General features: G+C 34.6%; 1 long non-coding RNA gene across 2 annotated transcripts in view; it reads left to right on the plus strand.

The window, feature by feature from the left end:
- Positions 1 to 21,036, plus strand: part of LOC123545296 (uncharacterized) — a 57,573-nt gene that overhangs the window by 17,857 nt on the left and 18,680 nt on the right. For both annotated transcript variants that reach the window (XR_008366749.1, XR_006685307.2), the window contains exon 4: positions 20,604 to 20,799. This is a non-coding gene — a long non-coding RNA (uncharacterized LOC123545296). The remainder of the gene's footprint in view (positions 1 to 20,603; positions 20,800 to 21,036) is intronic.

The raw sequence follows: 21,036 nt of genomic DNA on the forward strand, positions 1-21,036 counted from the left end.
TCTTACACCATGAAACATTTAATGTATTTTATACCATGGAGCATTTGTTACTTCTAAAATACACCATGGAGCATTTAATGTATCTTAAACCATGGAGCTTTTGATATACCTTACACCATGGAGCATTTGATGTATCTTAAGCCATGAAGCTTTTGGTGTATCTTACACCATGGAGCATTTAATGTATCTCACACCATGGAGCTTTTGATGTATCTTACACCATGGATCTTTTGATGTATCCTAAACCATGGAGCTTTTGATGTATCTTACACCATGGAGCATTTCGTGTATCTTAAACCATGAAGCTTTTGATGTATCTTACACCATGGAGCATTTTGTGTATCTTACACCATGGAGCATTTAATGTATCTTATACCTTGGAGCATTTGTTGCTTCTAAAATACACCATGGAGCATTTAATGTATCTTATACCATGGAGCATTTAATGTATCTTATACCATGGAGCATTTGTTACTTCTAAAATACACCATGGAGCTTTTGATGTATCCTAAACCATGGAGCTTTTGATGTATCTTACACCATGGAGCATTTAATGTATCTTAAGCCATGAAGTTTTGAAATATCTTACACCATGGAGCATTTTGTTTATCTTACTATCATTCAGTACTTCAGACAACTCTTGTTCATCTGTACAGGTGGTCTCCCCACATTGATGGTGACTGTGAATTAAATGTTCTTGAATAGATGGACCTATCTCCTTTTACATGCATTTTATTGATGTATACATACATGCCAGATCACAATTTGAGATGACTCTAAAAAAATCAAGAAAAGAGTGTACCAAACAGAACTGTTTTAATAAAATATTAAGGATGTCTTAGTCTGTGGGTTTAAAGACAATGACTTTAAGCTTCGTTGCATTTAACATTTTTGCTCAATATTAAAGTCATTTTTTCAAAAAGAATTATGTAGACATTGAATAAAATATGCTTTTTGAGTACATGAAAGGCAGTTGTGAACTTAAAATGTATATTGTTGTCTATTGTAAAAAAAAAACGAGGTTACAACTTTATGTTACTCAAATATCTATTTTAAAAAAATCTCCTTTCAAAATCTACAACAAGAGATAACACGAGTGATCTTGGCGCACAACAAATATGCAGCATTTGAGTGTTTCCAAATTTCAAGAATTAATGAGCTAAAGCTCAAGACAAATTTCATTTCAGTACACAAAAACATGTCATGTTCCAAATTGAAGCTTAACTTGAAGATAATGTGAAAGAATCATAGATCAATTTCATAACAAAGTTCTTTTACACAAACATGCAATGTGCACAAGTTTGAAGGCTGTAGTTTTGAAATTAAAGTAGGTCACTAGGTTCAAATAAGGTCAAAGTTTATTTCGTTAATAAAACCATGAATGGTCCAAATTGAAGGCTGTATTTAGAAATTGAAGTTAGGTCAACCAAAATCAAAGGTCAAATTACACTACAGAATCATAATACATGCATGTGGTCCAAACATTTAAAGCCTGTACTCTTCAAATAATGAAAAATAGGTCACTAGGTCAATTGTCAAGGTCAAAGTTTTATAAGGTACAAATCAAATGCATAGTGGCTAAATTAAGCCTGTAGTTTAAAGAATATGTGAAAGTAGGTCACCAGGTCCCAATCTTAAGGTCAAAGTGTCATTCGTACACAACTATGCAAGTTGACCAAATTTAAGCTGTAGCTCAGAATGTGAAAGTAGTACATAGCAAAATCAAGTCCAAATATAATTCTGAACAGACATCATGAGTCTAATTTGAAGCCCTGTCCTTCAAAATTGGTTAAAGTAGGTCACAGTCAATGTAAAGGGCAAGTTTGTTTCAGGTACCCAAAACTATGCAAGTGGTCCATATTGAGGTCACTGGGAAAGTGTAAAGTAGGTCACTAGGTCAAATCAAGGTCAAATTTATTTTCAGAATCACGAACTATGGCCTGTGTCGAAATTGAACTGTACCTCAAAAATTGAAAGTAGGTCACTAGGTCAAACTATGTCAAGGTCAATAAAGTAATTTTTTCAGTGCACAAAACTATGCCATGTGGTCCAAATTTGAAGGCTGTAGCTACAGAAATGTGAAAGTAGGTCACTAGGTCAAAATCAAGGTCACCATGTCAAGGTTCATCTTGCCACTCAAAACCATACATGTGGTCCAAATCTGAATGTTTGTAGTTTATTGACAAGAAGATTTAAAAGCTTTTCCCTATACAAGTCTATATGAACCATGTGACCCCCCCCCCCCAGGGCGGGGCCATATTTGACCCTAGGGGGATAATTTGAACAAACTTGGTAGAGAACCACTCGATGATGCTACATTACAAATGCCAAAGCCCTAGGCTTTGTGGTTTGGACCAGAAGATTTTCAAAGAGTTTCCCTATATAAGTCTATGTAAACCATGTGACCCCCAGGGCGGGGCCATATTTGACCCTAGGGGGATAATTTGAATAATCTTAGTAGAAGACCACTAGATGATGTCACATACAAAATATCAAAGCCCTACGCCCTGGGGTTTTGAACAAGAGGGTTTTCAAAGTTTTTCCCTATATAAGTCTATATAAACCATGTGACCCCTGGGGCGGGGCGATGTTAGACCCCAGGGAAATAATTTGAATCATCTTGGTAGAGGACCACTAGATGATGCTTCATACCAAATATCAAAGCCCTAGGCTCTGTGGTTTGGACAAGAAGATTTTCAAAGTTTTTCCCTATATAAATCTATGTAAATTATAGAAATAAACAAAGGGCCATAACTCATTCAAAAATTGTTGAACCAGTCTGATTTTCAGGGGGACACAACTAGGGTACCAATACATCATTCTGACAAAGTTTGGTCAAAATCCCCCTGGTAGTTTCTGAGGAGATGCGATAACGAGAAATTGTTAACGGAAGGACGGACGGAAGGACGACGGACCACGGACGCAGAGTGATTTGAATAGCCCACCATCTGATGATGGTGGGCTAAAAATGTTTTTGTATGTTAGGAAACACCCTGTTTGAACATACATGGAAATTTTGGAGAAAAAAAAATAATAGCAAGACAAATATCACGCTGTTTAAAAACCTACTAGTTCATAACTGCAATTTATATGGATAGTACATAAATAGTTTACACAGAATAAAAAGAATTTACATAGAATACAAAAATAAACAGTCATCAAATTGTTTTGAAGGATTAGATGTCTTAAAATATGAAATTCCTTTTTGTTCTGTACTATCCTAAAATAATTTACTGTCTAAAGACGGGATCCAAATTAGCACAGAAATTGTTTGAAGATGGACAATTCTTCTTTGAAAAAAGGATGGAACGATTTTAAAAAAGTAATGTTTGTATTTCACCTTTAGACAGTTTCATTGAATGAAAAGTACACATGAATCATAAATTAAAGTGCATGTTGCAGTAAATAGCAATTAGGCGACCAAATCTTAGATTAAAGAAATAATCTAAATAAGAGTACATGATCATGTGAATAGATACAGTTCTCAATAGCTTATTTGAAGACGTAGCTAATTAAAACTTAGTATTTATATAATGCAAAAATGAGGTTTGAAAGATCCTTTCATGAAAAGCTTTATACAGCTTTTTAAAAAAAAATTCTATAAATACTTAAATTAAATGCATTATTGTTTATAGAAGTCATCCGGCTGGCTTACAAAAGGTCAGTGGTTCTACCCAGGTGCCCGGGCACTGCCTGCCAGGGGACTGACTTCCTCCACCATGAAAAGCTGGAAAGCCACCATAATTACCTATGTGTCCGTGTGAAAGACTTAACCCCAACAAAAAAACCAACAAAACAAACAAAAATCATTTTCATTGCCACATCATAATCTGACTACTTTTTAGCTCAAGGTGAGCTTTTGTGATCGCCCTGTGTCCGTCGTCGGTCGGCGGCGGCATCGACAATTTGACTGTTAAATTTCTAGAGGTCACAATTTTGGCCCAATCTTAATGAAACTTGGTCAGAATGTTACCCTCAATAAAATCTTGGACGAGTTCGCTATTGGGTCATCTGGGGTCAAAATCTAGGTCACCAGGTCAAATCAAAGGAAAAGCTTGTTAATACTCTAGAGGTCACATATTTGGCCCAATCTTGATGAAACTTGGTCAGAATGTTACCCTCAATAAAATCTTGGATGAGTTTGATATTGGGTCATCTGGGGTCAAAAACTAGGTCACCACGTCAAATCAAAGGAAGGGCTTGTTAACACTCTAGAGGTCACAATTTGGGCCCAGTCTTAATAAAACTTGGTCAGAATGTTACCGTCAATAAAGTCTTGGACGAATTTGATATTGGGTCATCCGTGGTCAAAAACTAGGTCACCAGGTCAAATCAAAGGAAAAACTTGTTCACACTGTAGAGGCCACATTTATGATTATATCTTCATGAAACATGATCAGAATGTTAATCTTGATTATCTATAGGTCAAGTTCAAATCCGGGTCAGATGGGGGTCAAAAACTAGGTCACTAGGTCATTTCAAAGGAAAAGCTTGTTAACACTCTAGAGGCCACATTTATGACTGTATCTTCATGAAACTTAGTCAGAATGTTAATCTTGATGATCTTTAGATCAAGTTTGAATCTTGGTCATGTGGGGTCAAAAACTAGGTCACAGGGTCAAATCAAAGGAAAAGCTAGTTTACACTGTAGAGGCCACATTTATGATCATATCTTAATGAAACTTGGTCAGAACGTAAAGCTTGATTATCTATAGGTCAAGTTCAAATCTGGGTCAGGTGGGGTAAAAAACTAGGTCACTAGGTCATTCAAAGGAAAAGCTTGTTAACACTCTAGAGGCCACATTTATGACTGTATCTTCATGAAACTTAGTCAGAATGTTAATCTTGGTGATCTTTAGGTCAAGTTTGAATCTTGGTCATGTGGGGTCAAAAACTAGGTCACAGGGCCAAATCAAAGGAATAGCTATTTAACACTTTAGAAGCCACATTTATGACCATATCTTAATGAAACTTGGTTAGAATGTTAATCTTGATGATCTTTAGGTCAATAGGTCAGGTGAGTGATACAGGGCCTTCATGGCCCTCTTATTTATGTCTAAGAATTTAGATGAAAGCTAGCAAAAGTGTTCACTTCATGTAGAAAATTTTAAAGGTAAAAGTGCTAATGTCCAGAAGTACTATTTGCTGTACAGTTTATCAATATCTGCAGAATTTGATCATTGCTAGCATAGATTTTCATTTTATCCTGGCAGTTGTAATAATACAGCACTATCAGGTCAAGGTCAGTGTCAGAAAAAAATCAGAACTCAAAATGGCTGCTTTATGTTCATTGTATTACAAAGGATTGTCAATGTATCAAGAGTTAAATCATCTTCACAGATACCAGGTCAAGGTCACAGTGTTTGTTATTTAAGGTCAAGGTAAAGTGTAAATTACCAATTCAGTGTTGCTCTTTTATGTTTTCAGGTCGAGATCAGAGTAAAAAACGTAAGTTACTCTTATTAGGTCAAGGGTGCAGTTATATATACATCGAATGGCAGTTATATCATGCAAGGATCATTTATGACCTTCACCTTCTGTGTGTCAGTTACTCAAGCTCATGGTCACAAATACCTTCAACAATGAAATAGGTAACAGGTAGATGCTCAAAAGCTGTGTTTTTTTGTGATAGATTAGAATCAAGAGGGTTTTTTTCAGGTCAAGGTCACAGTTAAAATCTCCATATGTATGTTATTAGATCACCATCAAGATCACATTTACAGTTAAAAGATTTTAGATGTATATTTCCAGGTCAAGTCACAGTTGAAAAATTCAGCAGTATGTTTTCAGGTCAAGGCAAGGATTTTTTAGTTCAAAGTTTCGAGTTGTGTGATGCCACATTTATAAACTTATTATAGGTCATAATCACTGTTTAAAACATCTAGTGTCTGTTAGTAGAGGTCATGGACACAGTTCTTATTATTATAGGTCATGGTCAAAGCACTAAACTTGATGTATCTTTTAAAGTTATCTATGGTCATAGTACTGAACATGATGTGTCTATTAGAATAGGTTATGGTCATGGTACTAAACTTGATGTGTCTGTTATAATGGTTGTGGTCATGGTACTAAACTTGATGTGTCTGTTATAATAGGTTGTGGTCATGGTACTAAACGTGAAATATCTGTTATAATAGGTTGTGGTCACGGTACTAAACTTGATGTGTCTGTTATAATAGGTTGTGGTCACGGTACTAAACTTGATGTGTCTGTTATAATAGGTTGTGGTCATACTACTAAACTTGATGTGTCTGTTATAATAGGTTGTGTCTGTAATAATAGGTTATGGTCAAAGCACTAAACTTGAGGTGTCTGTTATAATTGGTTAAGGCCAGTGTACTATACTTGATATGTCTTGTGTGTTCTAATAGGTCATGGTCACAGACACTAAACTTGATGTGTCTGTTAAAATAGATCATGGTCACAGTTCTAAACGTGATGCGTCTGTTATAATAGATTATGATCACAGTACTAAACCGGATGTGTCTGTTATAATAGGTTATGGTCACGGTGCTAAATTTAATGTGCCCGTTATAATAGGTTATGGTCACAGCACTTAACTTGCAGTGTCTGTTATAATAGGTTATGGTCAATATACTAAACTTGATGTGTCTGTTATAAAAGGCCATGGTCACAGTACTAAATCTGATGTGCCTGTTATAATAAGTCAGGTCACAATGCTTAACTTGAAATGTCTGTTATAAAAGGCCATGGTCACAGTACTAAACCTGATGTGTCTGTTATAATAGGTTTTGGTCACAGTAAACCTGATGTGTCTGTTATAAAAGCCCATGGTCACAGTACTAAACATGATGTGCCTGTTATAATAAGTTATGGTCACAATGCTTAACTTGAAATGTCTGTTATAAAAGGCCATGGTCACAGTACTAAACCTGATGTGTCTGTTATAATAGGTAATGGTCACATTAAACCTGATGTGTCTGTTATAAAAGGCCATGGTCACAGTACTAAACCTGATGTGTCTGTTATAATAGTTATGGTCACAATGCTTAACTTGAAATGTCTGTTATAAAAGGCCATGGTCACAGTACTAAACCTGATGTGTCTGTTATAATAGATCATGGTCACAGTAACCTGATGTGTCTGTTATAATAGGTTATGGTCACAGTACTGAACCTGGTGTGTCTGTTATAGTAGATCATGGTCACATGTATAACTTCAAATGTCTATTCAGTATTACACCCCATGGTCACAGTAATAACATTTAGTGTATGTTTGAGTACATGGACACTGTTATGAACTTGAGTGTCTGTTATTTAAGGTCATAGCCAAAGTTATAAACTTGAGTGTCTGTTGTTTAAGGTCATAGCCAAAGTAATAAACTTGAGTGTCTGTTATTTAAGGTCATAGCCAAAGTAACAAACTTCAGTGTCTATTATTTAAGGTCATGGATTACTGGTATAAACTTTTCTGTCTGTTATTTTAGGTCATAGTCACAGAAATAAACTTTAGTGTCTATTATTTGATGGGCAGTAGTCAAAGCCCAAAGTCTAAAGGAATGATGGCTGTAATAGTTTTGACTATTGACCGGCAATTTAAGCCATTCAGTATGTGTTTCATTACAGTCAGACATCAGAAATTAATTTTCATAGTTTTACTTTCAATTTTTGACTTATTGTGCCATCAAACCTTTATTGAAAGATCATTATAGTAGACAGACTAAGGACCAGTGATTTCTGTAAGGTGTCAAGTGATAACTGAAGATAGAACAATATAGTCTGATCAATTTCAGACATCATTTATGCATTTTAATGATGCGGAATGGATGATATAGTAATGTGGTGCATAAAATTTTGCTACCAGAAATAACTATAAATGGGACATTGTTGTTTAATGAGAAGCTTAAAATATTATTTATGGTTCAAGCTCTATCAATTTTATACATTTGAACAATACAAATAATAATTAATAAAACATGTTGTGGCATAACAGTGATGCTATTTTCATTTCCTTTATTAAACATTCATAAAGTTTTCTCAGGTCTATGACATTAATTTAAATTACTATACTATTAATCATGATTCATATTGGAAACTGAAATAAAACTGTCCTAGAAATGCAGAGGTTGTTGACATGTAAATATGTACAAAATAAGGTTTTTGAAAGTGGCAAAATATTGATACTTGTGTTTATATACATGATTTTCATGTATTGTTTAAAAGACTGAAAACATGGTAATATTAGAACTTACCAAAATATGTTATGAATTGAATATCAATTTTTTATAATGTTTATTTTCCATAGTAAATGCGGGCCATTTAGGACACAGATAATTTTCAAATAAGGCAGTGCAACTAATTACAAGAAAATCATTAATTAGTGTAAAGATTTATTTTTTTTGCTATATTTAACTCACCTGAAGGGAAGGGTGTTAGTATGGGCAGATGTCCTGCATCCATCATCTGTCATCCTCAATTTACATCTTCTCTGAAACTACTGGTCAGAATTACACTAAACTTAGTCTGTAGCATCCTAGCAAGGTCCTTTCTCTAGTTTGTTAAATGGGGCTGCTAAAGCTAAAACAAAACAAAAAAAACCCTTTAATGCAAGCTGATCATGATCTACACTGGTCGCAAAGGCAGAAGCAATCTTGTCTAGTATGATAAGGGTTAAACATCATATCATTGTAAGGCCCTCTCTCAAAGTCATTCAAATGGGGTAATTTTGCCCCTTGTAGGGGATGCTATAGCTAAATGTAGAAAAACCTTTTTAATATCTTTTCTTGAACTGCTTGAAGGATCTTCATCAAAGTTGAATGTAACATGATTGTAAGGTCCTTTCCCAGATTTCTTCAAAGTGTGGATCTTTGCACCTTTTATAGGTCATTTATAAGCTAAAAATAGAAAAGACTTTAAATAATTTCTTCTCTAGACTGCTAGATGGAAAGTTTATAATGAAACTTTGTCTTAAGCATTATTGTAAGGTCTTCTCTTAAATTTATTCAGAAGGTGTACTCAGCCCATTGAAGGGCTACAGCTACAAATAGAAAACAACATCCAAACAACTTCTGCCCATGAACTGCTAGATAGATCTTCATCAAACTTTGTCTGTAGCATCATCGTAAGGTGCTCTTTACATTTTGTCCAAAAGGGAGCACTGCCCTGTTGAGAAATTCATGAACAGTTCATGAATAATCCTTGAACTATTCCAGAACTTTGTTCATGAACAGTTCACGAATAGTTCATGAGTTAGTGAACTACAAATGGGACTTTTTACGGCATCAAAAAATCATGAACTGGGCGTGGTTCATCAAGTTCATGAACTGGACTGGTTCGTCAAATTCATGAACTGGATGTGTTCATCAAAGTTCATGAATTGATAGGTTCATGAATTTGATGAACCAGGAATTCGTGAACTTGATGAACAGTTCATGAATATTTCTTGAACTATTCATGAACAGTTCATCAACTACAAATGGGACTTTTTTCGGCATCAACTATTCATCAAGTTGATGAACCATAGTTCATGAACCAGGGGTTCATGAACTGAAAGTAACAAGATAAATGGAAAGTTGATGAACCCAGCTGAATTAGAAACAGTGATTTTGACAATAGTGACGTTACTATAGCAACTGCCTGATAAAGCCTGTCTGAGAAAAGCAGGCTTTCTCAGGTCAGTGACTTGAGAACACTTTGCACTGTTTAAACCTGTGAAGGACATCCGATTGTGTCCATTTTGCATTTAAAATTATTACACCCTCATACGACACTGAAAAAGGTCTTTAAATTCCAAAATATAAAAAAGCGGAAAAAACAACAAATGCTAACCTTGTGTTTTGTAACCACATCTCTGTTTTCCTGAACACGAAAGAGTATCCGAAATTCAGTTGCTAGACGGTCTAATTTACTTTAATCTCAAGATTGACATTCAGATTAGATACTAGCTTTGTTTCAGGGTCGTGAAAACATGTGACATTTAAAAGGATTTTATATTTTTTAAAATGAACAATTTACGACAACACCATAATTACTTATTTGATATTCAGTATACTCGTGTTCCTTTTAAACCATTCCTTACTGCAGTATGATAAATATTTCCTTCTCATTTGCTGCACAAACTTCTAAAAAATTGCTGAATCACATGCGCAAAAAATTTCCCAGCATGCAACAAAATAATGGAAACTGATCATGTGACATAAATTTAATGTTCATGAACATTCATGAACAGTTCATGAACTTATTCATTTATTGTAAAAGGAAAACCTAAGTTTTATGTTTAATGAGTGAACAGTTCAGAAACTCCTAATTGGGTTCAAGAACTGGTACTGAACTAGAAAAAGGTTTTGAATTTTTAGTACTTTTATTGAATCTTAGATGACTTTTTCTTAAGAACACATCAAGAATGTTTTAAGAATTTAATATTCTTAAACTGCTCATAAAATGTTCATAATTTTTTTTTCAAGAATTTTTCTTGAATTCTATAGGTATATTGACATTCATGAAAAAATCTTGATTCATTCTTAAACAAGTTCATGAATATTTCAAGGATTTCTGGTATGAAATGAAAGACATCAATAAATTCACCAACCAAGTATCAGTGTACACCATTATTCTTTTTCAGTGACATTTTCTAAATTGCCAAATAATGATGAAACTTCTGTGTTTAATCAAATTGTGTACAAATTGCAGACAACATAAAATACAAAATACATGTAGTAACATTCCTAGTCATATGTATGTTATCAGTAACTCTGGTATTAGCCTTCAGCTGTAAATACTAGAAGCTTTTACAAGTAAATGGATCTTGTTTTATGGATTTTATGAATTTCAGACTTGATTGATCAATTCATTAATTTGAAGTTCATGAACAGTGTATGAACTTCAGGTTCATGAACCATCAGCATAATTGAAATAAAATCAAATACTGCACTGGAGTTCTGAATGAAGTCACTTGTTTGATTACTGAACTATTCGTGAACTTAAAATCATGCACCAAAGGTGAAATTTTTGAAGAACCAGTTCATGAATAATTCTTGACTTTAAGTTCACAGACAGTTGGTGAACTTTTTCAGGAATAGTTTCATGAACAATTCATGAACTTTTGGTTCGTGAACAGTTCACAAACTTTTTGAGGAACATTCATCGCATTGTTCACGAATGGTTCAGGAATGTTCATGAACAGTTCGTGAACAGTTCATGAATGCACATCAGTTCATGAACTACAGCTCAACAGGGTTAGTCTTTACATTTTGTCCAAAAGGGAGCACTTAGCCCCATTTTGGCTGCTGTAGAGTGAAATACTTTTAAACACTTAGCCCCATTTTGGCTGCTGTAGAGTGAAATACCTTTAAAAGACTTCTTCTCATGAAGTGCTTGATGGATCTTCATCAAACTTTGTTGCACTCTTACAAAGTCTTCTGTTAAATTTTTCTAAATGGGGGGCACTTGGCCCCTTTAAGGGGAGATTTATAGATACCCGTAACATTTTAAAATAACGATGATGTTTTCCAGTGAATCTTCTTTAAATCCTTGTAAGGTTCTCCCAAATTGGTTCAAATGGGGTCGTTAAACATTATATTACTAAACATTCATTCAGCAGCAGTGTATATTCAATGTTAACTAGTCAATTTCAGGTGAGAGACTTGGGGCCACTATGACCCTCTTGTTTAAACTGTGTGGAGAAGATAATGTTTAATTGCTGATATATACAATAATAAAGCCAGATTTGACCTTGTACCTTAAATAGGGTTGAAAGACTTACATCTTGTTAAAAAATATTAATGAAAGAAGGGTTGAAGTTAAATGAATTTCTTTTTTCTTGTCACAAAAAAGAAACATTTCAACCTCCAACTGTTATGTCATAGAAGACAGTGATTTATCTTCAAGGGGATTTCAGGTCACAAAATTAATTTTTTGCCCCTACTGATTTCAATTTGTTTGCTCATTCATCATCTATCTTGTACAATGGGCCTATTCTTTAGCCTGTTTGGGTATTGCCTTTACTGTTTATCTATTTTAACAATGGTTGGATTGTTTATGATATCAAAATTTTATTGAAGGTTTTAGGTGTCTTTAGATGTGGAAAGGAACTTAATAAATCAAATAACTTCTAATCTACCTCTAATCCCATTTACAAATTCATTGATGGAATTTTGTTTATTCTGATTTTCAGTTGCTATAATTTCTAGAGACTGGGTGGGACTTAAATTGCTGACATTATATTTTAATTGTCTATTAAATCCTTTAATTGACTCCCCCACAAAGTTGTTTATTGACTCATTTAAAAGGCAGTTAATTTTGATTTAACACAAACACAAGACATCTCCATCCAATTTGAAATAAAATAAAGTTTTGAAGGCCACTTTACAATATTTGATATGAAAAACTGTCTATTTTCAAACAACTTTCTCAGTTAGTTATAACATACCCTTTCAGTAAAGATATATCAGTATTAAAACAACACTTTCAGCAAAGGCATATTATTATAACATAATGTATTTCTTTATAAAATTATGTTTCAAAAAAGGAAGTCCATTATAACATAACCCTTTCAGCAAATGGATAGTGTTATAACCTAACTGTTTATTGTTATAACATAACTGTTTATTGTTATAACATAACAGTACTTCTAAGCAAATGTATATCATTATAAAATGACCTTTTCAACAAAGTTATATCATTATAACGTAACTCTTCTTTATAACCATTTTCAGTGAAGGTATATTATGATAACATTACCCTTTTTCAGCAGTTGTACATAGTTATCACCCTTTAAGCAATTACACTATACCATTATGTCATAGTTATGTCATTATAATATAACCCCTACCGCAAACATATAGCAGTTATAACAGAATCCTTTTCATCAGATGCATACTATTATTAACATCAGTCAGTAGGGAGAGCGTTGGTTTACGAATCGCGAAGTCGCGAGTTCAATCCCCGGGCAGGGCGTTTGTTCTCCGTGACGATTTGATAAAAGACATTGTGTCCGACATCATTCGTCCTCCACCTCTGATAATTCATGTGGGGAAGTTGGCAGTTACTTGCGGAGAACAGGTTTGTACTGGTACAGAATCCAGGAACACTGGTTAGGTTAACTGCCCGCCATTACATGACTGAAATACTGTTGAAAAACGGTATTAAAACCCAAAACAAACAAACAAAATTATTAACATCAGATGCATACTATTATTAACCAAAGATGCAGCAAATGGATATTGTTACAACACAGCCCTTTCAGCAAAGTTATAACATTTGATGTAACATCTTCAGCAGAGTCATAGAATCATATAAAATCCTTTTTCATCAGATGCAATATCATCATGACATAATCTTTTAAGCAAAGATATATCATTATAACATAACCCCTTAGCAAATGTCTCAAAATCTCTGTGTCAGAGTAAATGGCCTTTCAGAAAGGAAGTCTTTGTATCAAAGTAAAAGACTTTTTAGGAAGATAGTGTCTATATCAAATTAAATGACCTTCCAGGAAGAATTTAGACCTTTCAGAGAGGAAATATCTGTACAAAGTAAATGACTTCTCAGGGAGTAAGTATTTGTATCAAAGTAAGTGACCTTCCAGGAAGTAAGTCTCTGTATCAATGTAAATGACCTTCCAGGAAGAAAGTCTCTGTATCAATGGAAGGTCATCTCTGTATCAAAGTTAATGACCTTCCGGGAAGGAAGTCTCTGTATCAAAGTTAATGACCTTCTGGGAAGGAAGTCTCTGTATCAAAGTAAATGACCTTCCGGGAAGGAAGTCTCTGTATCAAAGTAAATGACCTTCCGGGAAGGAAGTCTCTGTATCAAAGTTAATGACCTTCCAGGAAGAAAGTCTCTGTATCAAAGTTAATAACATCTCAGGACGTAAGTCTCTGTATCAGTGTAAATGACCTTCCAGGAAGGAAGTCTCTGTATCAATGTAAATGACCTTCCAGGAAGAAAGTCCCTGTATCAATGTAAATGACCTTCCAAAGAAAGTCTCTGTATCAATGTAAATGACCTTCCAGGAAGGAAGTCTCTGTATCAAAGTTAATGACCTTCCAGGAAGGAAGTTTCTGTATCAAAGTAAATGACCTTCCAGGAAGGAAGTCTCTGTATCAAAGTTAATGACCTTCCAGGAAGTAAGTCTCTGTATCAATGTAAATGACCTTCCGGGAAGGAAGTCTCTGTATCAAAGTTAATGACCTTCCAGGAAGGAAGTCTCTGTATCATAGTAAATGACCTTCGAGGAAGGAAGTCTCTGTATCAAAGTCAATGACCTTCCGGGAAGTAAGTCTCTGTATCAATGTAAATGACCTTCCGGGAAGGAAGTCTCTGTATCAATGTAAATGACCTTCTAGGAAGAAAGTCTCTGTATCAATGTAAATGACCTTCCAGGAAGGAAGTCTCTGTATCAAAGTTAATGACCTTCAAGGAAGAAAGTCTCTGTATCAAAGTTAATAACATCTCAGGAAGTAAGTCTCTGTATCAATGTAAGTGACCTTCCAGGAAAAAGTCTCTGTATCAATGTAAATGACCTTCCAGGAAGTAAGTCTCTGTATCAATGTAAATGACCTTCCAGGAAGGAAGTCTCTGTATCAAAGTTAATGACCTTCCAGGAAGAAAGTCTCTGTATCAATGTAAATGACCTTTCAGGAAGGAAGTCTCTGTATCAAAGTAAATGACCTTCCAGGAAGAAAGTCTCTGTATCAATGTAAATGACCTTTCAGGAAGGAAGTCTCTGTATCAATGTAAATGACCTTCCAGGAAGGAAGTCTCTGTATCAAAGTTAATGACCTTCCAGGAAGAAAGTCTCTATATCAATGTAAATGACCTTTCAGGAAGTAAGTCTCTGTATCAATGTAAATGACCTTCCAGGAAGGAAGTCTCTGTATCAAAGTTAATGACCTTCCAGGAAGAAAGTCTATCAAAGTAAGTGACCTTCAAGGAAGAAAGTCTCTATCAAAGTAAGTGACCTTCCAGGAAGAAAGTCTCTGTATCAGTGTAAATGACCTTTCAGGAAGTAGGTCTCTGTATCAAAGTAAGTGACCTTCCAGGAAGAAAGTCTCTGTATCAAAGTAAATGACCTTTCAGGAAGTAAGTCTCTGTATTAAAGTAAGTGACCTTCCAGGAAGAAAGTCTCTGTATCAGTGTAAATGACCTTTCATAAAGGAAGTCTCTGTATCAAAGTAAATGGCCTTCCAGGAAGTAAGTCTTGGTATCAAAATAAGTGACCTTCCAAGAAGAAAGTCTCTGTATCAAAGTGAATGGCCTTCGAGTAAGGAAGTCTCTGTATCAAATTAAGTGACCTTCCAGGAAGAAAGTCTCTGTATCAATGTAAATGACCTGTCAGAAAGGAAGTCTCTATATCAAAGTAAATGACTTTTCAGGAAGTAAGTATTTGTATCAGAGTAAGTGACCTTCCAGGAAGAAAGTCTCAATCAAAGTAACTAGTGACCTTTCAGGAAGTAATTTAAGTGTCTGTATCAATGTAAATAACCTTAAAGGAAGTATGTCTCTGTATCAAAGTAAATGTCCTGTCAGAGAGGAAGTCTCTGTATCAATGTAAATGACCTGTCAGAGAGGAAGTCTCTGTATCAAAGTAAATGACCTGTCAGAGAGGAAGTCTCAGTATCAAAGTAAGTGACTTTTCAGGAAGTAAGTATTTGTATCAGAGTAAGTGACCTTCCAGGAAGAAAGTCTCAATCAAAGTAACTAGTGACCTTTCAGGACGTAATTTAAGTCTCTGTATCAATGTAAATAACCTTTAAGGAAGTAAGTCTCTGTATCAAAGTAAAAGTCAATGTAAATTACCTTTCAGGAAGTAAGTCTCTGTATCAAAGTAAATGACCTTTCAGGAAGAAAGTCTCTATCAAAGTAAGTGACCTTCCAGGAAGAAAGTCTCTATCAAAGTAAGTGACCTTCCAGGAAGAAAGTCTCTGTATCAATGTAAATGACCTTCCAGGAAGAAAGTATCTGTCTCTAAGTACCGGTAAGTAGTGACCTTTCAGTAAGGAAGTTTCTGTATCAATGTAAATGACCTTTCAGGAAGTAAGTTTTTGTATCAAAGTAAATGACCTTTTAGGAAGTAAGTTTCTGTATCATAGTAAATGACCTGTCAGGAAGAAAGTCTCTGTATCAGAGTTAATGACCTTCCATGAAGAAAGTTTTTGTATCAAAGTAAGTGATCTTTCAGGAAGAAAGTCTCTATATCAAAGTAAATGACTTTCTTGGAAGAAAGTCTCTGTATCAAAGTAAATACCCTTTCAGGAAGAAAGTCTCTCTATCAAAGTAAATGACCTTTGAGGAAGTAAGTCTGTGTTTCAAAGTTAATGACCTTCCAGGAAGTAAGTGTGTATCAAAGTAAGTGACCTTCAAGGAAGAAAGTCTCTGTATCAAAGTAAATGACCTTTCAGGAAGGAAGTCTCTGTATCATAGTAAATGACCATCCAGGAAGTAAGTCTCTGTATCAAAGTAAATGACCTTTCAGGAAGTAAGTCTCTGTATCAAAGTAAATGACCTTTTAGGAAGTAAGTTTCAGTATCATAGTAAATGACCTTTCAGGAAGAAAGTCTCTGTATCAGAGTTAATGACCTTCCATGAAGAAAGTTTTTGTATCAGAGTAAATGATCTTTCAGGAAGAAAGTCTCTATATCAAAGTAAATGACTTTCTTGGATGAAAGTCTCTGTATCAAAGTAAATACTCTTTCAGGAAGAAAGTCTCTGTATCAAAGTAAATGACCTTTGAGGAAGTAAGTCTGTGTTTCAAAGTTAATGACCTTCCAGGAAGTAAGTGTGTATCAAAGTAAGTGACCTTCAAGGAAGAAAGTCTGTATCAGTGTAAATGACCTTTCAGGAAGGAAGTCTCTGTATCAAAGTAAATGACCTTTCAGGAAGGAAGTCTCTGTATCAAAGTAAATGACCTTCCAGGAAGGAAGTCTCTGTATCAAAGTAAATGGCCTTTTAGGAAGGAAGTCTCTGTATCAAAGTAAATGACCTTTCAGGAAGTAAGTATTTGTATCAAAGTAAATGACCTTTCAGGAAGAAAGTCTCTGTACCCTTTGCTGTTATTACAACAAACTGAAACGAAACAGTCTAAAACAAGACTTCAGGAAGAATCTTGTTTTAATTAATCTGCAGTCATTTGAAATACAATTCCATTTTAAGATCAAATTTCAAGGGGAAATACTGCTTCTGCTTGAGCCTTTATACCTACTTTATCATGATAATTACTTACGTATAGGTCTGTAAATCTTTTAAATTGTGGATTTTAAATAAGATATTTTGAAAGGAAGTTCATGGTACTCTTTCATTATCATGGGCCCATTAAAATAAATCGGGTTTAAATGCCTTATTTGGTATTTATTGACAGTCCTACATTATTACATTTGTAATAAAAATGGTGTAAAATTTAATATAGTGACTTGTTTTGCTTACATAAAGTTAATTCTCTTCTCTGTTTACCACTAACTGCAAAAAAGGTTGTTATTATCAAGTCTATAAAAATCTCCACTTTTAAAAGGAAATGTAAAATTGAAAGATCTAATTTGGTACAGCTATTGCCATGCACGCTTATAAAAATTGTATAAATGAAAAGAAAGCAAATATTTTTGTCCACGCAGAGATAATGAAAGAGGAGAAGTTGACAGGAAAATTACAATGTACTATAACAGATGACATTCTTTTTATATGTTTTTAATGAAAGATCGCTAATTGTAGTGCATTTACAAAAATTATTCCTCAGTTATGAAATTATGATAAAAATGTTGATTTAATATTTTTGTATAAATACTAGAAATCTTATCTCGATGAGCAATTATGATTGCAAGTGACATGATATTGAGTAATCTTTTGTAAAAATTAGAATGCTTTATGGAATGAAAGAAATAAAATGATTCATAATCGGTACTCTGGGTTATTGACTCATTCATTTAATGCATAGAATTAGTAATATTACAAAAAAGTCCCTCCAATAAAAAAATAGTTCCTCCAATAAGAAGCTTGCATCTGTCTCTTAACTTGATAATAAATTGCATTAGATTGTATTCTTAGTCAGAATTTAAGTGTCTCAAATTGAGCAAAACAGTTTAAACATAAACTTGTTCATTCATTGAATCGAATTATGTTTTTAAATTTGTATAAATTTCAATAATTGCTTGGAGCTATAACTGCTTGTATTAGCAACTGTGTGATGGCCTTTGAATGTCTGTTTTTGTGCAGCACAGTATATTATAAGAAAATGTAGAAAAAAGTAAAAATATTTATTAATTCTCTTTTAATGTCATGTGTATATCATCTAAGGAAGTAATTATTACTGGAGGAGAACAAGTTTGCACTAGGAAATGTTTTGTTGATTATTTACATTTGCAAACAAATTTCTAAAATGGACTGGTCCATCATTCAATTTGGGCAGTACCACTTATTATTCAAAGGGGTATTCACTGAAACATTACTGACTGAATAGCGAACAGTGCAGACCATGAACAGCCTGCACAGATGTGCAGGCTGATGTTGATCTGCACTATTTGTTCTCAAGGGCAGAATCACTTGACGCCAGCAGGCTAAAGGTAAACTAATATTGACAGAATGTCTGCTAGGTATTCTTGAAGTTGAAAGTAGTGAAAAATGTTCTATGAAAAGTTATGAATATTTCAAAATGGTAGCAATTTAATTTCTATGGCAACATAAAGAAAATGGCATAAGTTTTTTGTTTGGATATTGATATGAACAGTCATTTCCTTAGTTCAGAAAAAATAATTTATTTACCTTTTTCAACTAGAACAACAGTTTTCCTTTTGATTTGGTTTGATTGTTTTTGTTTGGTTCAGTGTCATACTGACCCAATTTAATTAATGTCGGGATTTTCCCAGGTTTTGATGGTCGAGGAAGTCCCCAGGTTCACCTCGGAGCATTGTTTCAAACATGTATGCGGCCACCTTGGTAGAACCACCAGTCTTCCATAAGCTATCTTGATAGCTTCCATGTATGAAAGTCCACACAGTCTAAGCAAGGTTTCAAACCAATAGTGATGTTGAACTTATGTCCATAACTCTGCCAGGGAGGCCCCTTGTTTACCCTTCAAGGAAATTACAAATACACAAAACATTGAATTTGTTTTTGTTGAATAATGAGATGATTTTAAACTATTTACATTGATTAGGATATAATTTTTTATGTTGATGTTTGTTACTACAAACTGCATTCCTGAGTAAACACAGCTGCCATATATTTGCATTTTGTCCTCTAGGTATGTTGATACACTCTAAAACATTTGATTTAAATTAAGTGTAATAATTACTAGTGTTCTTATACTACAAAAAAACAAAATATATGGAAGCTATAACCTTTCCGCAGCTGTAATGTGATAAAACGTATCTGATGGCCCTTTCACACTTCCATAGAATCAACATTTATTACACGAAATTCATTTTGAAAATATTTCTGAAATGTCTAGGTCTGCAGCTCTCAAATATGGAAATATCTTACATCCGAGGCATATACTGAAACTTTCAGACATTTTGAGCGATTTGACGAGGTTCCAAAAATCTCTATGTACCCTTGCTCCGTTACGGACCCCTGTTATTACTTCTAATGAGCCAATGTTGGGCCAACGATGTTTTCTCTGTATAAGTCTTTCTCTGAAAATCAATATTGAGCCAATGCAGAGATATCTGTGACTGAAATTCAAAGTTGGTTCAACGTTGGCCCAACAGCTGTATTTACAATACTTATTAATCATTGTTGGGCCAACAGATTATCCTTTGACGGTTTTCCGTCGTTGACCCAATGACCTCATGTTTACAGGGGTGGGATTTGTGTTTATTCCGAGTTCAAATATGTTTTCGTAGATGAAAAGCTGACATGTTGTGCTTAAGCCCAGGCATTTTCAAATTGTTAGAAAATGCTGAAAATACATTTTGACGGGGTGACCCCTGCACGTGACCCCTGACTATCGACCAATCGAAAGGTGACTCCTTTTTTAAGTTAGCATTTCTACTTTCAATTTTTTTTACTTCCGGAAATAGCTGAAGGTCGAGCAACGTCATTTTCTGTGTTGTCAAAAACATACATATGCCTGGCGAGATTGCATAAGAATGTGCCAGCTGTCCTAAGAATATGGGAGCCATGCATGTCTGCCGGTTAGTCTGTCCATCCAATATATGTGTTTGCTTCATAATCTTCTTGACCACTGGCAAGTCTTTCATAAAACCAACTTCAGTTATTAAATTCATCAAGTTGATGTGCAGTCTTAGAACCCAGGTCACTTGGTTCAAGGTTAAGGTCACACTTTGAGGTCAAGTCAGATAGTATAACTTTATGTCTACCCAATATCTCAAAACAGTTTGGAAATTGTTTGTAAACTACCGTCATTTAGTTCATCAAGACAATAATATGCAGAGCAAACAACCTAGGTCTCCAGGTCCAAGGTCAAGGACACACTTGGTCAAGTAAAAGAACATTCATGAAACTAGCATCATTTAAATAGACATCATGCAGAGTGCACAGCTCAAGTCACCAGGTACAAGGTACAAGGTCAAGGTCACACTTGAAGGTCATAGGTTATGATAAAAACATTTTTCTTCTCCTGTATCAAAGTAGCATCTGGGGTTATTCAGTCACATTTTTCTACTTTAAATCTTGTGTATTTCTTTCTCATAGATGGTACAGTCAGTGCAGTAGGGAGGTCACAGGAATACTAGTCCAGAGATTACGAGATTGATACTCAATGTGAGGTTTACTGACTGTAGCAGTGTGGTCAGAGATCACACATTTAATTGCCCGGTGAGGTAGACTACAATCATACTACAGAAAGGAGGTCACAGGAATTCCAATCCAAGGTCACACATTTGTCAAGGTGAGGTGAACAAACATACAAACATCAAGGCATATTACTGCCACACATCATTTAACTTACTTTCATGCTTATTATCTAGATAACATCTTAACAAAATCATAACAAGTTAGCTAGATATATATTGAAGATATTAAATAACTCTCTAGATAATTAATGCAAAAGTAAGTAAGTAAAATAAGGTGTGGCAGTAACATGCCACCATAACTAACATATTTCATCGAACTCTCTACAGTTTCT

This window comes from Mercenaria mercenaria, chromosome 1 (assembly GCF_021730395.1).
Source record: "Mercenaria mercenaria strain notata chromosome 1, MADL_Memer_1, whole genome shotgun sequence".
NCBI lineage: Eukaryota > Metazoa > Mollusca > Bivalvia > Venerida > Veneridae > Mercenaria > Mercenaria mercenaria.